The sequence below is a fragment of the Camelus bactrianus genome, chromosome 6, assembly GCF_048773025.1.
Source record: "Camelus bactrianus isolate YW-2024 breed Bactrian camel chromosome 6, ASM4877302v1, whole genome shotgun sequence".
Lineage (NCBI taxonomy): Eukaryota > Metazoa > Chordata > Mammalia > Artiodactyla > Camelidae > Camelus > Camelus bactrianus.
In genome coordinates this window covers 75,365,980-75,378,561 of record NC_133544.1, presented here as the reverse complement: position 1 = coordinate 75,378,561, position 12,582 = coordinate 75,365,980, and the positions used below count along the sequence as shown (strand labels likewise).

At 39.1% G+C, this 12,582-nt stretch overlaps 1 long non-coding RNA gene and 1 pseudogene across 1 annotated transcript in view; one reads left to right on the top strand and one right to left on the bottom strand.

Moving 5' to 3' along the window:
• LOC123619682 (uncharacterized) overlaps nt 1-11,878 on the top strand; it is a 35,471-nt gene extending 23,593 nt beyond the window's left edge. The window contains exon 3 of the long non-coding RNA XR_006728336.2: nt 9,910-11,878. This is a non-coding gene — a long non-coding RNA (uncharacterized LOC123619682). The remainder of the gene's footprint in view (nt 1-9,909) is intronic.
• LOC105077064 (CDK5 and ABL1 enzyme substrate 2-like) lies at nt 8,382-9,511 on the bottom strand (annotated as a pseudogene).
• Nucleotides 11,879-12,582: the final 704 nt, after the last annotated feature.

Genomic DNA, 12,582 nt, shown 5'->3' with positions numbered 1-12,582 from the left:
AACAGTAATGCATAAGGAAACAGGAGAATATTCCTGGCAAAGAGAATATCAGGAGTCAAGGCTTGGAGGTGAGAAAGTATTAAGGGTATTATTGGTGGGTGGGCAGAATCTGACAGCATTAGTCAGAGGGTTGTGACAGGTCAGAACCAAAGGGTAAATGCAGTAGGGTACAGTAGGGTAGCTGGGAATCTAGATGGCAGTGATGGGCAGCTTATTGTGCTAACGGAGCTGAAGCTCCTCCACTAAGGCTTTGTTATTCTCATACCTCAGAGTTTTTGTTAGTAATGCATATCGTCTTAAAGATATTTAAAGATCAGTCACAATTTGATACAAACCCTGCCCTTACCTTGGGCAAGCAGTATACTAACCTAACTGATTAATGATCAAAGGCCTAGTTGTTATGGAAGACTCAACCAGACCAACCCCCTTTGTTTTTCAGAAGCTTCAAGGAAGCTGCTTGAAAGAAACACAGAAAACAAACAAACTCCCTATCACGTTTGTCCCTGTGACTAAGGTCACAGGAAAATGCTGTAGGGAGAAAACCAAGTTTCCCATCTCTGACATGGCATTGCCCCAGCCCAGACCCAAGTGATGACTGAAGTCTCTAGGGGTTAGATCCAGGTCAGAACTAGTAAGTACCACTGGGCTGGGGTCCTGGTTCAGTAACAAAATCTGTTTCCTTCAAATGTTTTCCAAATTTTCTAGGCTCCCTGAACCTGGGGAACAGACTTAAAAAGAGTGCTGTCCAACAGAAGTATAATGCTAATTCTGTGTCTATTTTAAATTGTCAAGTAGTCATAGTAAAAAGGTAAAAATAGGTGAAATTAATTTTATAATACATTTTATTTAACCCAGTATATCCAAAATATTATTTTCAACATGTAGTCAATATAAAATTATTTTTCTACTAAGTTTTCAACAATTCAGTGCCTATTTTATACTTATGTATATCTCAATTCAGAGTAGCCACATTCCAAGTGCCCAATAATAGCTATATCTGGCTGATGGCTACTGTACTAGACAGCACAGGTCTACAGTAACCTGACTAGCTTCCTCCTTTCCACCTTACCTCCCACTCCCATCAGGTGCAGGAATTTGAGGGGTGGGCCAGAATATTTGAAGGGCCTTGTTGTCATGTTGATGATAGGAGTCCACTGGGAAAAACTAAGTTTCTCTTCTTCTGAACCACTGTCATCTACCCCAGTGTCCCTCTTCTTTCCCCTCCTGAAATCAAGGACTAGTATTCTCAGAGAATTTGGTCTATACTTTATCATAGCATTTCACTTTGCCTTACAGTCAGATGTTTATGTTTCAAACTCCTAAACTAGGTTACTAATACTTTAATGGCATTTGTCTTACTCCCTGACATCTCTCTTCACAGTAAGCTTAGCACTTAGTCATCAATAGATGTTTGCTGAATGAATGAATGATACAATTCTTAAGAGACAGATGAACATGTTTTAAGGAAGCTTTTGTTTCATCTGGCACCTCCAGGTTCACACAACTCAATTCCTGATTAAACAAGGAAGCCCCTCAGGGCACTGTTGGTCTCAGCCTGGAAACTGAGGAAAACACTTGCCTTTATCCTTTGGGGTCTCATGTTCATAAATACAATTCAACAAATAGTTCCTGAACAACTCTCATGTTCCAGGCACCATGTTGGGTGCTGTGGGAGCTGCAAAGATGAGTAAGAAACATCCTTGCCCTCAAGTCCTTAAGTATCCAATAGAGGGCACAAATGATTATACACAATAATTATACACAAATAATTATCATTTTAGGTTGAGTACCCAAAGTGCTATAAAGTAGATTAAGAGTCCTGTGGAGAGAGGAGCAAAAAGAGGAACCTGTAAAAGAGGCTTCATTCAGACTTATCCTTTGAGATGATGCTTGCAGGCAGGACAGGATTTGAATAGTTGCAATGGAGGGAGGGAAAGAAATAGCTTTAAAAAACCGGACAGATGAGAAAGAAACACAATACAGAGGAGGTGTGTTGAAGAAACTAATTAGGACAAGGAAATGAAATGGACTCCAAAGAGCAGAACAGAAGAAATTACAACAGGGTGACAGAGAAACAAATGCTATCAGAGGGGTGAGGGTTCCACAGCTGTCAGGCACCCTTGTTTAAGAGGGCAATGCTGCAAAGAGCTCCTCAGGAGCGAGGCTGGGAGTTCCAGGAGGAGATGAGGTAGATCTATGTCACAAACTGATAGCAGCAGAGGTAGGGACTAGAGGAATGAAGAGCCCTCCGATCAAGGCAGGGGGAATCTCCTAAAGAATGTTACACAACCAGATTTGAGCAAAGTCCCAGAACGACAAAGTATGAGAAGAGATCAGATAAGTCAAAAAGAACTTTCTGTGACACAGAAGACACGGGCGATATTCTGGCTAGAAAGTACTGCATGCCTAGGGGATCACAGGAGCAGTCAGAACAGGAATAGGATACCAACCTGGGACACAAAAGAAGATGCAAACAGCCATTGGCTGGGTTGGAGTGTAAATTATAAGTTGTGATAGCCTCTTCCAAGCCACTAAAGTTGGGATTCATGCCTGGAGGTATGTAGGCCGTTCTGCATACAAACAAAAGTTGCACCCACAGCAGCAGGAAAAATTCCAAAACTGGCATTGAGGCAGGTGTACAGAAGGAAAACAGAGAATCTGATTTAAGAACAAGACTGATTTGTTTTCAATTTTGTTTTAAAATTTCAGAGGCATCTATTGCCCTCGAGCACTTTTACTTCAGAAAAAGAGAGACCAGGCCCTTTTACCTTTCAGAACATGCATACCAGGGCGCCTACAGAACACGTTTTTGGACTCAGTTATACACATCCAGAGCTGTAAAGGAGACTAAATGGCTAGCATACACTGAGCGTGTGGCAATTACTAGGCCAATGTGCAAAGTGCTTTTTACAGGCATTATCTCATTTAATCCTCACAGAATTTTACCTATGACATTATATTATTATCCATTTCTCAGATGGGGGAACAGGTACATAGCTTGCCAAGATCACAACACTAGTAACTCATGGGGTTGTAAGGAAGTTTTTTATCTTATAAACTTTATAGTTATAGGACTAATCAAATTTTCTCTTTTTTGTGTCAGTTTTAGTAAAATATATTTCCTAGGAATTTAGACAGTTCATTTAAATCTTCTAACTTATTGGCATAAATTTGGTCAGATTTCTCTCATAATTTTTTTAAGGTCTGTAGGGCCTTAGATGTATTCCTCTTTATTTCTGATATCGGTTATATACACTTCTTCCTCTTTTTCTTGACCAGTCTTGCCTGAACTGTACCAATTTAATTAGTCTTTTCAAAGAAACATTTTCTTGATTTGTTGTTCCTTTCTATTATAGGTTTGTTTCCTATTTTATTAATGTCTCCTCTTAAGTTATTTCCTCTTATATTATTTCCTCCCTTTTATTTTCCTTGGGGGTTTTTTGGTGATTTTTTCCTCTTGTTTCTTGAGATGGATCCTTATTAGATCACTGATTTTTAGTCTGTGTTTTTGTCTGAAGTATGTATTTAACTTCCCAAAGCATGCATCCCACATAGTTTGTTTGCTGTATCCCACTTTTATATTTTATTATCATTTAAAGTATTTTGTAATTTCCATAGCAATTAATTTTTTGATGCATGGATTATTTAGAAGCATATCTTTTAAAATTCAAATATGAAGGTTTTCTGGTTATTTCTTAGTGTTTTCTTGCTTAATTGAACTGTGGTCAGAGGATATATTCTTTTGTTGTTGTTTTACTGAAGTACAGTTGATTTACAATGTTGTATTAGTTTCTGGTGTACAGCATAATGATTCAGTTATACATATATATATTCTTTTTCATTATAGGTTACTACAAGATATTCAATGTAGTCCCCTGCGCTATACAGTAGAACCTTGTTTTTTCTCTATTTTATATGTAATTTATATCTGCTAATCTCAAACTCCTAATTTACCCCCCCTCCCTTTCCCCTTTTTTAATCACAAGTTTTTTCTATGTCTGTGAGTTACTTTCTGTTTTGTAAATAAGTTCATTTGTTTCATTTTTTAGATTCCACATATAAGTTATACCATATTTTTGTCTTGCTCTGTCTGACTGACTTCACTTAGTATGATATTCTCTAGGTCCATCCATGTTGCTGCAAATGGCGTTATTTCATTCTTTTTTATGGCTAAGTAGCATTCTGTTGCATATATATACACACCACAACTTCTTTATTCAATCATCTGTTGATGGACATAGCTCATTGTAGTTTTGATTTGCATTTCTCCGAAAATTAGCCATATTGATCATCCTTTCACGTGCCTACTGGCCATCTGTATGTCTTCTTTGGAGAAATGTCTGTTTGGGTCTTCTGCCCATTTTTGACTGGGTTTTGGTTGTTGTTATCAAGTTGTATGGGCAGTTTTATATTCTGGAAATTAAGCCCTTGTCAGTCACATAATTTGCAAATATTTTCTCCCATTCTGTAGGTTGTCCTTTCGTTTTGTTTATGGCTTTCTTTGTTGTGCAAAAGCTTATAAGTTTAATTAGGTCCCATTTGTTTATTTTTGCTTTTATTTCTATTGCCTTTGGGGACTGACCTGGGAAAACGCTGCTACGAGTTATGTCAGAGAACGTTTTGCCCATGTTCTCTTCTAGGAGATTTATGGTGTCCTGTCTTATGTTTAAGTCTTTAAGCCATTTTGAGTTTATTTTTGTGTATAGTGTGAGGGAGTGTTTTAACTTCATTGATTTACATGCAGCTGTTCAGCTTTCCCAATATTATTTGTTGAAGAGATTATCTTTTTTTCATTGTATATCCTTGCCTCCTTTGTCGAAGATTAGTTTACTGCAGATGTGTCAGTTTATTTCTGGACTCTCTATTCTGTTTCATTATCCATGTCTGTTTTTGTGCCAATTCTATGTTGCTTTAACTACTGTAGCTTTGTAGTATTGTCTGAAGTCTGGCAAGGTTACTCCTTCAGCTTTCTTTTCCCTCAGTATTGCTTTGGCAATTCTGGGTCTTCTGTGATTCCATATAAATTTTAGGATTATTTATTCTAGTTCTGTGAAAAATGTCATGGGTAATTTGGTAGGGATTGCATTAAATCTGTAGATTGCTTTGGGTAGTATGACCATTTTTAACAATTAATTCTTCCAATCCAGGAGCATGAGGTATCTTTCCATTTCTTTAAATCATCTTTAATTTCCTTTATCAATGTTTTATAGTTCTCAGTGTATGACTTTCACCTCCTTGGTCAAGTTTATTTCTAAGTATTTTTTTGATGTGATTTTTAAAAGAGTTTTTTTTTTTTTTACTTTCCTGTTATTTCATTGTTCATGTGAAAAAATGCAACAAATTTCTGTCAGTTAATCTTGTATCCTTCTATCTTGCTGAATTAATTTATCAGTTCTAGTAGTTTTTGTGTGGAGTTGTTAGGGTATATATAGTAACATGTCATCTGCATATAGTGACAATTTTACCTCTTCTCTTTCTATCTGGATCCGTTTTATTTCTTTTTCTCATCTGTTGCTATGGTTAGGACTTGTAACACTATGTTGAACAGAAGTGGTGAGAGTGGCTTTGTCTTGTTCCAGATTTTAGTGGGAAGGCTTTCAGCTTTTCACCATTGAGTCTTATATTGGCTGTGTATTTGTTATAAATAGCTTTTATTATGTTGAGTTATATTCCTTCTATACCCACTTTGGTAAAAGTTTTTATCATGAACGGATGTTGAATTTTATCAAATGCTTTTTCTGCATCTATTGAGATGATCATGTGATTTTTGTCTTCTCTTTTGTTGATGTAGTATATCACATTGGTTGATTTGTGTATGTTGAATCATCCTTGTGACCCTGGGATGAATCTAACTTGATCATGGTATATAATCTTTTTTATGTGTTGTTGGATTCAGTTTGCTAATATTTTGTTGAACGTTTTTGCATGTATATTCATCAAAGGTACTGGCCTGTAATTTTCCTTTTTGGTAGTGTCTTTGTCTGATTTTGGTATCAGGGTGGTGGTGGCTTCATAGAATGACTTTGGGAGTGTTCCTTCCTCTTCAGTCTTTTGGAAGAGTTTGAGAAGGATTGGTATAAGCTCTTCTTTGTATGTTTGGTAGAATTCCGCAGAAACCATCTATCCTGGACTACAGTTTGAGTTTCTTAAATTACAGATTCTATTTCACTTCTAGTGATCAGTCTGGCCAAATTATCTATTTCTTCTTCTTTTTTTAATTGTAGTACAGTCAATTTACAATATTGTGTCAATTTCTGGGGCACAGCATAATGTTTCAGTCATACATATACATACATATATTCATTTTCATATTCTTTTTCATTATAGGTTAGTATAAGATATTGAATATAGTTCCCTGTGCTATACAGAAGCTTGTTGCTTATATATAGTAGTTTTAGTATATCTATTTCTTCTTGACTCAGTTTTCGTGGACTCTATGTTTCTAGAAATTTGTCCATTTCTTCTAGGCTGTCCAATTTGTTGGCGTATAATTGTTCACAGTAATCTCTTCTGGGTTTTTTGTATATCTATGATATTGGTTGTTATTTCTCCTCTTTCATTTCTTAGTTTATTTGGGTCCTCTCTCTTTTCTTCTTGATGAGCCTGGCTAGAGGCTTATCAATTTTGTTTTCTCTTTCAAAAAACCAGCTCTTGGCTTGATTGATTCTTTTCTATTTTTTAATCTCTATTTTATTTATTTCCTCTCTGATCTTTATTATTTCCTTCCTTCTGCTGACTTTAGGTCTTGTTTGTTTATCTTTTTCTAATTCTTTAAGTTGGTAGGTTTAGGTTGTTTATTTGAGATTTTTCTTGTTTTCTATAAACTTCTCTCTTAGGACTGTTTTTGATGCATCCCATAGATTTTGTGTGGTTGTGTTTTCATTGTCTTTGTCTTAAGGTGATTTTTTTTTTTTTTGAAAAACCAAATTTACTTAAAGGACAAATGCATCACTATTTGCAAACAGATCCGTGACACACAACTTGACATTGAGATCTGATAACCTGCTTAGCACATTTAAATCCACAGTGCCTGCTGGGGGTTTAGGGGGTGGCACCAGGCCCTTGGATGCATGGAGAGCTGGGCTGGCTCTAGAGGGAGACGGTTTAGGCTGAAATTTGCCTTAAATATTGGCTTTGCTCGAATACCACATGGTGGCAGCTCTTGCATTGTTAAAAAGGACACACTAAAGGGAAGGTTACAGATGGGTTTGGTAAATGACTAAATCTCACTACATAAATATTCAAACTTAAATTACTGTATCAGCCATTCTAATATTTATATAGAAATTCCCAAAGTGTGTGCCTCAAGGTTAAGTATAAACCAGGACATAAGTTTTGGAAGTCAGTCCCTTGCAGTGCTTGTAACAGGAGTGTCACTAAGACTTGAGACGCTGTGGTGGCAGGACAGGTCACTTTCCAGAAGAGTTGCCTGGGGCATAGCAGCTTCATCCTCCAAGCCTCCCTTGGTGCACATCGAGGTTTGGGGGGCCATATTGGGGAGGCAGGGAAGGGGCACTCCTCAATACGGGTAGAATACAGATTTGGGCTTCATGCTCCATCCTGCAGTCCCCTGGGAAGTGAGCGACTGAGGAAGGAGGAGCAGCAGCCAACACGGTGAGAGCGGGTCTGCAGGCAGCCCCCTGCACCTCTGCTGGGGTCTAGGCCGAGTTGCTGGTGGTTGAGTGCAGTGATGAGGGCTGGCATCTCCCTGCTGCAAAAGCACCAGTCCTCATGTATGGCATGTAGGGCAGGCTGTCCCGAGGCCCTTCCAGTGACAAGTTGATAGGACAGCAGTGGGGAAGCAGATTAATGGCCCAGCCAACATGGTCCTTTCTTAGAGCAGCTGACCCATGAAGGGAGAAACTTCAGTCCTTGGTCTTCAGTATTTCTGGCAGGGCTGTGAGCGGAGATGGTACAGAGGAGCTGACGTGTGGGCACAGACCTGCCCTCAGGGTCTGCTTGGGGCCCGCTGCACTGGCCAATGAGCTTCTCCTTCCTGCCCAGGGGGAAGGCACGGGCACCAGCCCTTTGGGGAGGCAGGGCTGTGAGGTCAGTTTGTCCCTGCTCAGGGGTCAAGTGTGGTTCAAGTCACAGCTTCAGCAGACCTCATTTAACCAGTTTTTGTTATCTTAAAAAAAAAAAAAAAAACCACAGAACTACATCCTAAATGACAAAAAATAAGCTGTTTTCTCCACAATATTACTTAGGAAGATTAAGAGCTGGCAGTCCCATCATCCTGAAGGTCCAAAGTGTCACAGGCAAGAGGGGTTTTCCAGCTGAGAGGTGAAGGGTGGGCCCCTGCACGGGGTGGGCGAGGTTGTTGAGGGGTGTGACACTCGGGGCATTGGGATTTCATAGTGACACAATCCTCAGAAGAACAGGTCCAAGAGTAAAAGATGAGATCAAGACAAACCACAGCCTGCTCTCGCTGGCTGAGGCAGATGCCAGAGCTCTGTCTGTGGGATGCAGGGAGGTGGGCGGACAAGCCCCAGGGGCTGGGCTGGGAGGTAGTCAGGCTGATGGGGCAGGGCTAGGGTGGGTGTGTTCCACAGTGCAGTTTCCAAACCGACCAGAACTAGCCAAGATTGATGCTTCAACAGGTTAACTCAGCAATTCAGTGTATTGAGGAAGATCTGGACACCCAGATCACCACTGAGATGCTAGTGAAGTGGCTACAACAGTCTGCAGAAGGCCAGGTGATGCCAAGAAGGAAAAAGATGTTTCAAAGTCAGGATTCACAACCGCACATCGCAAATCAAAGTCCTGGTGCCAGACCAGTCTCAGGGACAGGAAGAAAAGAAACAGTAACATACCCTACATTTTGTTCTGGGAGAATGCAGGAAGATTCTCAGAGATACTGTGGTGGTGTGGTGTGCTTTGGAATGAAAGCAGAATCCCCCTAAGAAGCAAGGGTGGGAAGGAGGAGCAGCACCAGCCAGGGAGGCCAGCGCACCCTCACCGCAGGGCCTGGAGTCACCCCTGGGCCCACGTGCGTGCCGCAGCACCGGGGTGCCAGGGCACCGGGGTGCAGGGGCAGGTGGGCCAGGCTATAACTGCTGCGTGAGGCATCAGTAATGAGGCAACACTGGCTCTCAAGAAGGTACAGAGCAAGTTCCAAGGCCACAAGCACAGTGAACTCAAACCCGATGAGGTCCCGTCTGTTGAACTGAAACCCCTCTTCTAACTTGCTGATGAGCTGCTTCACGTCGTTCCTGCACAGGTTACTGCTGATCTTGGCGGCCAGCAGCATGCAGGTGCCCACGCACAGCTTGTGGGTCTGCTTGTTGAGCTTGCCCTGTAGGACCAGCTTCTCACAGTACATGTAGGCCATGGACACCATCACGGGCTACAGGCCACTCTCCTCAGACAGGTTTCGCACCTCTTGTTTTAAACTCCTGATTTTGCTCAGCGTCAGCCTGATGTGCGGGAACTTCTCCTGGAAGGTCTCGTTCATGTTCTTCTTAAGGTCGGAGGGCTTCACATACTCTATCACCATGGTCATGTAGGAAGCGAAAATGAGGACGCGCTTGTGCTTACCGCAGGGCCACTGTGTCTCAAAGTATTTTTTAATTTCCTCTTTGATTTCATCATTGACCCACTGGTTTCTTAGTTGTTGTTTAGTCTCTGTGCAATCTTTTTTTCTTGTTTCTCTTTCTGTGGTTGATTTCTAGTTTCATACCACTGTGGTCGGAAGAGATGCTTGAAATAATTTCTATCAGAGGACACACTTTTGAATAGTTCTATTATTGGAAATTTGTTGAGACTTGCTTTATGACCCAGTATATGGTCTGTAGCAGAATGGACAAAGATGGACAGAATAATACCCCAATGCCACATATTCTTTTGCTATGTGACTTTGCCACTGATCCATCAAGGGGTAAGTCTATGTTTTCATCCCCTTTCATCTAGGAAGGCCCTGTAACTAACAAAGATAAAACAGCTGGCCTTCCCACTTCCTGGAAGATGGCCATCATGTAAAGAGTGAGACCACACTATCCTGAGACCATCATGCTGTGAAAGACTCAAGTCATATGGAAAGACTCTGGAGGATGAGATATACTGAGAAGAGAAAGAGAGGCCAAGAAGCACCAAAATGCCAAGACATGTGACTAAAGGAGCCATCTTGGATATCTAGTCAAGACTTCTGATGACTTGTTCCAGCTGTTACTGACTGCAGTCACATAGGAGACCCCACGTGAAAACCACCTATCTGACCCCAGTCAACTCACAGAACCTTAAAAGATAATGATAAATTGCTATTTTAAGCTCTATATTTAATGATAATTTGTAATGTAGCAACAGTTATTGAGAACACGGTCAATATGCTTAAATGTTCCGTGCATATTTAAAAGGAATTAACAACTGTAACTTGAGGGTGCAATGTTCTATATGTGTCAATTAAGCCAAGTTCATTAGTTTGTATATTCAAACCTATATTCTTAATAATTTGGTTTGCTGTCTATAACTTACAGAAGTATTTTGAAAATTTATCAATATGATCCTGTATTTGTTTTGTTCATTTCTCTTGTAAATTTTTGCTTTATTTGAGGCTAAGTTGTTAGCTGAGAACAAATTTAAAGTTTATATCTCCCTGATGAACACAATCTTTTATCATAGCTAGGTATTCTTTATTTCTAGTAATGCTATTGCCTTAAAGTTTACTTTGTCTGATATTAATAAAGCTACACCAGTTTCCTTTTGGTTAGTGTTTTCATGGTATATCATTTTTTTACTGGTTTACTTTCAATATTTCAAGATTCTTATATTATATATTTATACACATATGTATAATATGTGTATAAAAATACATATATTTTTGAACATTTCAACATCGTTGTATATTAAATGTCTTTATAAATAGCATATAATTATTTTTTCTTTTTTCTGTTTTTCATTCAGCACAAAGCATGACATACAGCATGCATTCAGTATTTCTTGAATGAATGAATAGATTCTGTATTGGAGAAACAGTGGCACTTAATTTAAGTTTAACTTTTTTAGGCTTGCCTTATGACAAACAAGAAGGGAAGAATTTACAAAGTAACATGTGTGATCTAAGTCTGGATCCATAGACTTTTCCAGTGTGTACAAAATGGATAACATTTATTGAGCATATATTATGTGTCAAGTATATGTATATATACTGCACATATACAAACTCATCCAATTCTCACCTAATTTCATGAAAGATAAAACAAAGGCAAAGAGAGGTTAAAAAACTTGTCAAATATTAAGTAATAAGTGGTCTGAACTTATTACTGACCAGAACTTACACTTGGGAAACCTGACTCCAGTTTTTAGCCACTCTGGAGAGCTGTCCTATCTACCTACTCTGTGACTGACTTCACAAGTGTGGTCAGTAATCTGACTCTGGGCTGTACACCAGATTTCTTATGAGGCCATTGATCAAAATGTAGGGGTAAGAAGGTACCCTGTTCCATCCCCAAAGGGCTCTATAAATGTGCTTATATAATCTGATTTTTTTATTCTCTCATTAAAGAGAAGTATATTTTTGGCCCAAATAAAATTTATTTTGTCACTTATATATTCCATAAATGTTTAGCTACTATGTAAAGTATTTCAAAGGCATAGACTTGTTGACAGTTGCAGAAAATGGAATTTGGAACTATTCAAAGATGGGAAAGAAAATAAGGCTGCTTAGATGGGACTATTATAAAGGACCATGTGATTAGGATTTCAAATTTGAACTCCATTAAATCTAAACTTTTTAAAATTAAAATTTAATGTACAAACCCTTGTGTCAAGGGCTGCTGGCCTTTCAACAGATCGCAGTGAGGGAGCTGCTTTGCTATGTAGGAAACCCTGACCCAGAAGCAGGTCTATGAATGGTTTACTACCAGGTTCCCCACAAACATGCAGTTGTATGACATGCACAGAGGTGGCCACCTTTCTGGCTGGCCCCATGTCCCAGGACAAAGGGCTCTCCACACTGAACCCTGGTCCCACATACAGCATACAATTATTTTTAAAACCCAAACTTCCAATAGTGATCTTTTAATCAAAGTACTTAGTCCATTTACCTGAAAGGTAATTTTTGATATATTTAGGGTAAAATAATTAACATTTCTACTATCTATCTTCCCCTAAAAAGGGAAAATTTTTTCCCTTGGGAAAAAATGAGATGCATTACATTGATGCTGTTTCTGTCAATCAAGCTTTTTCAAAGTTGTTGTTCAACTATGTAATTGTCTTTGATACTTTTTTTTAAACCTTCAGTTATTCATGGACTCTTAATCTTTCAACCCTTGAGGGGAAAAAATGGAGCTGCCTTGAACTCTTTGTGTCTTACAGGAGATAATAAAGAGCTGCCTACATTTATGTAATTCCTAATTAGGGTTCCTTAGTAACCCTAATTTGAGTTTAGAAAGTACTAATTTGATGATTATTCATCATCTACTTTGTAACAGGAACCAGAGTATGCTAGTAATAACAGTGATGAAACTATATAGCTCTTTACCTGAGTTCTTACTAAGTGCCAGGTGTTGTCCTAAGCACTTTACATGTATTACCTCCTTAATCCTCACAATTTCCCTATAATTTTGACATTATGATTCCCATTTA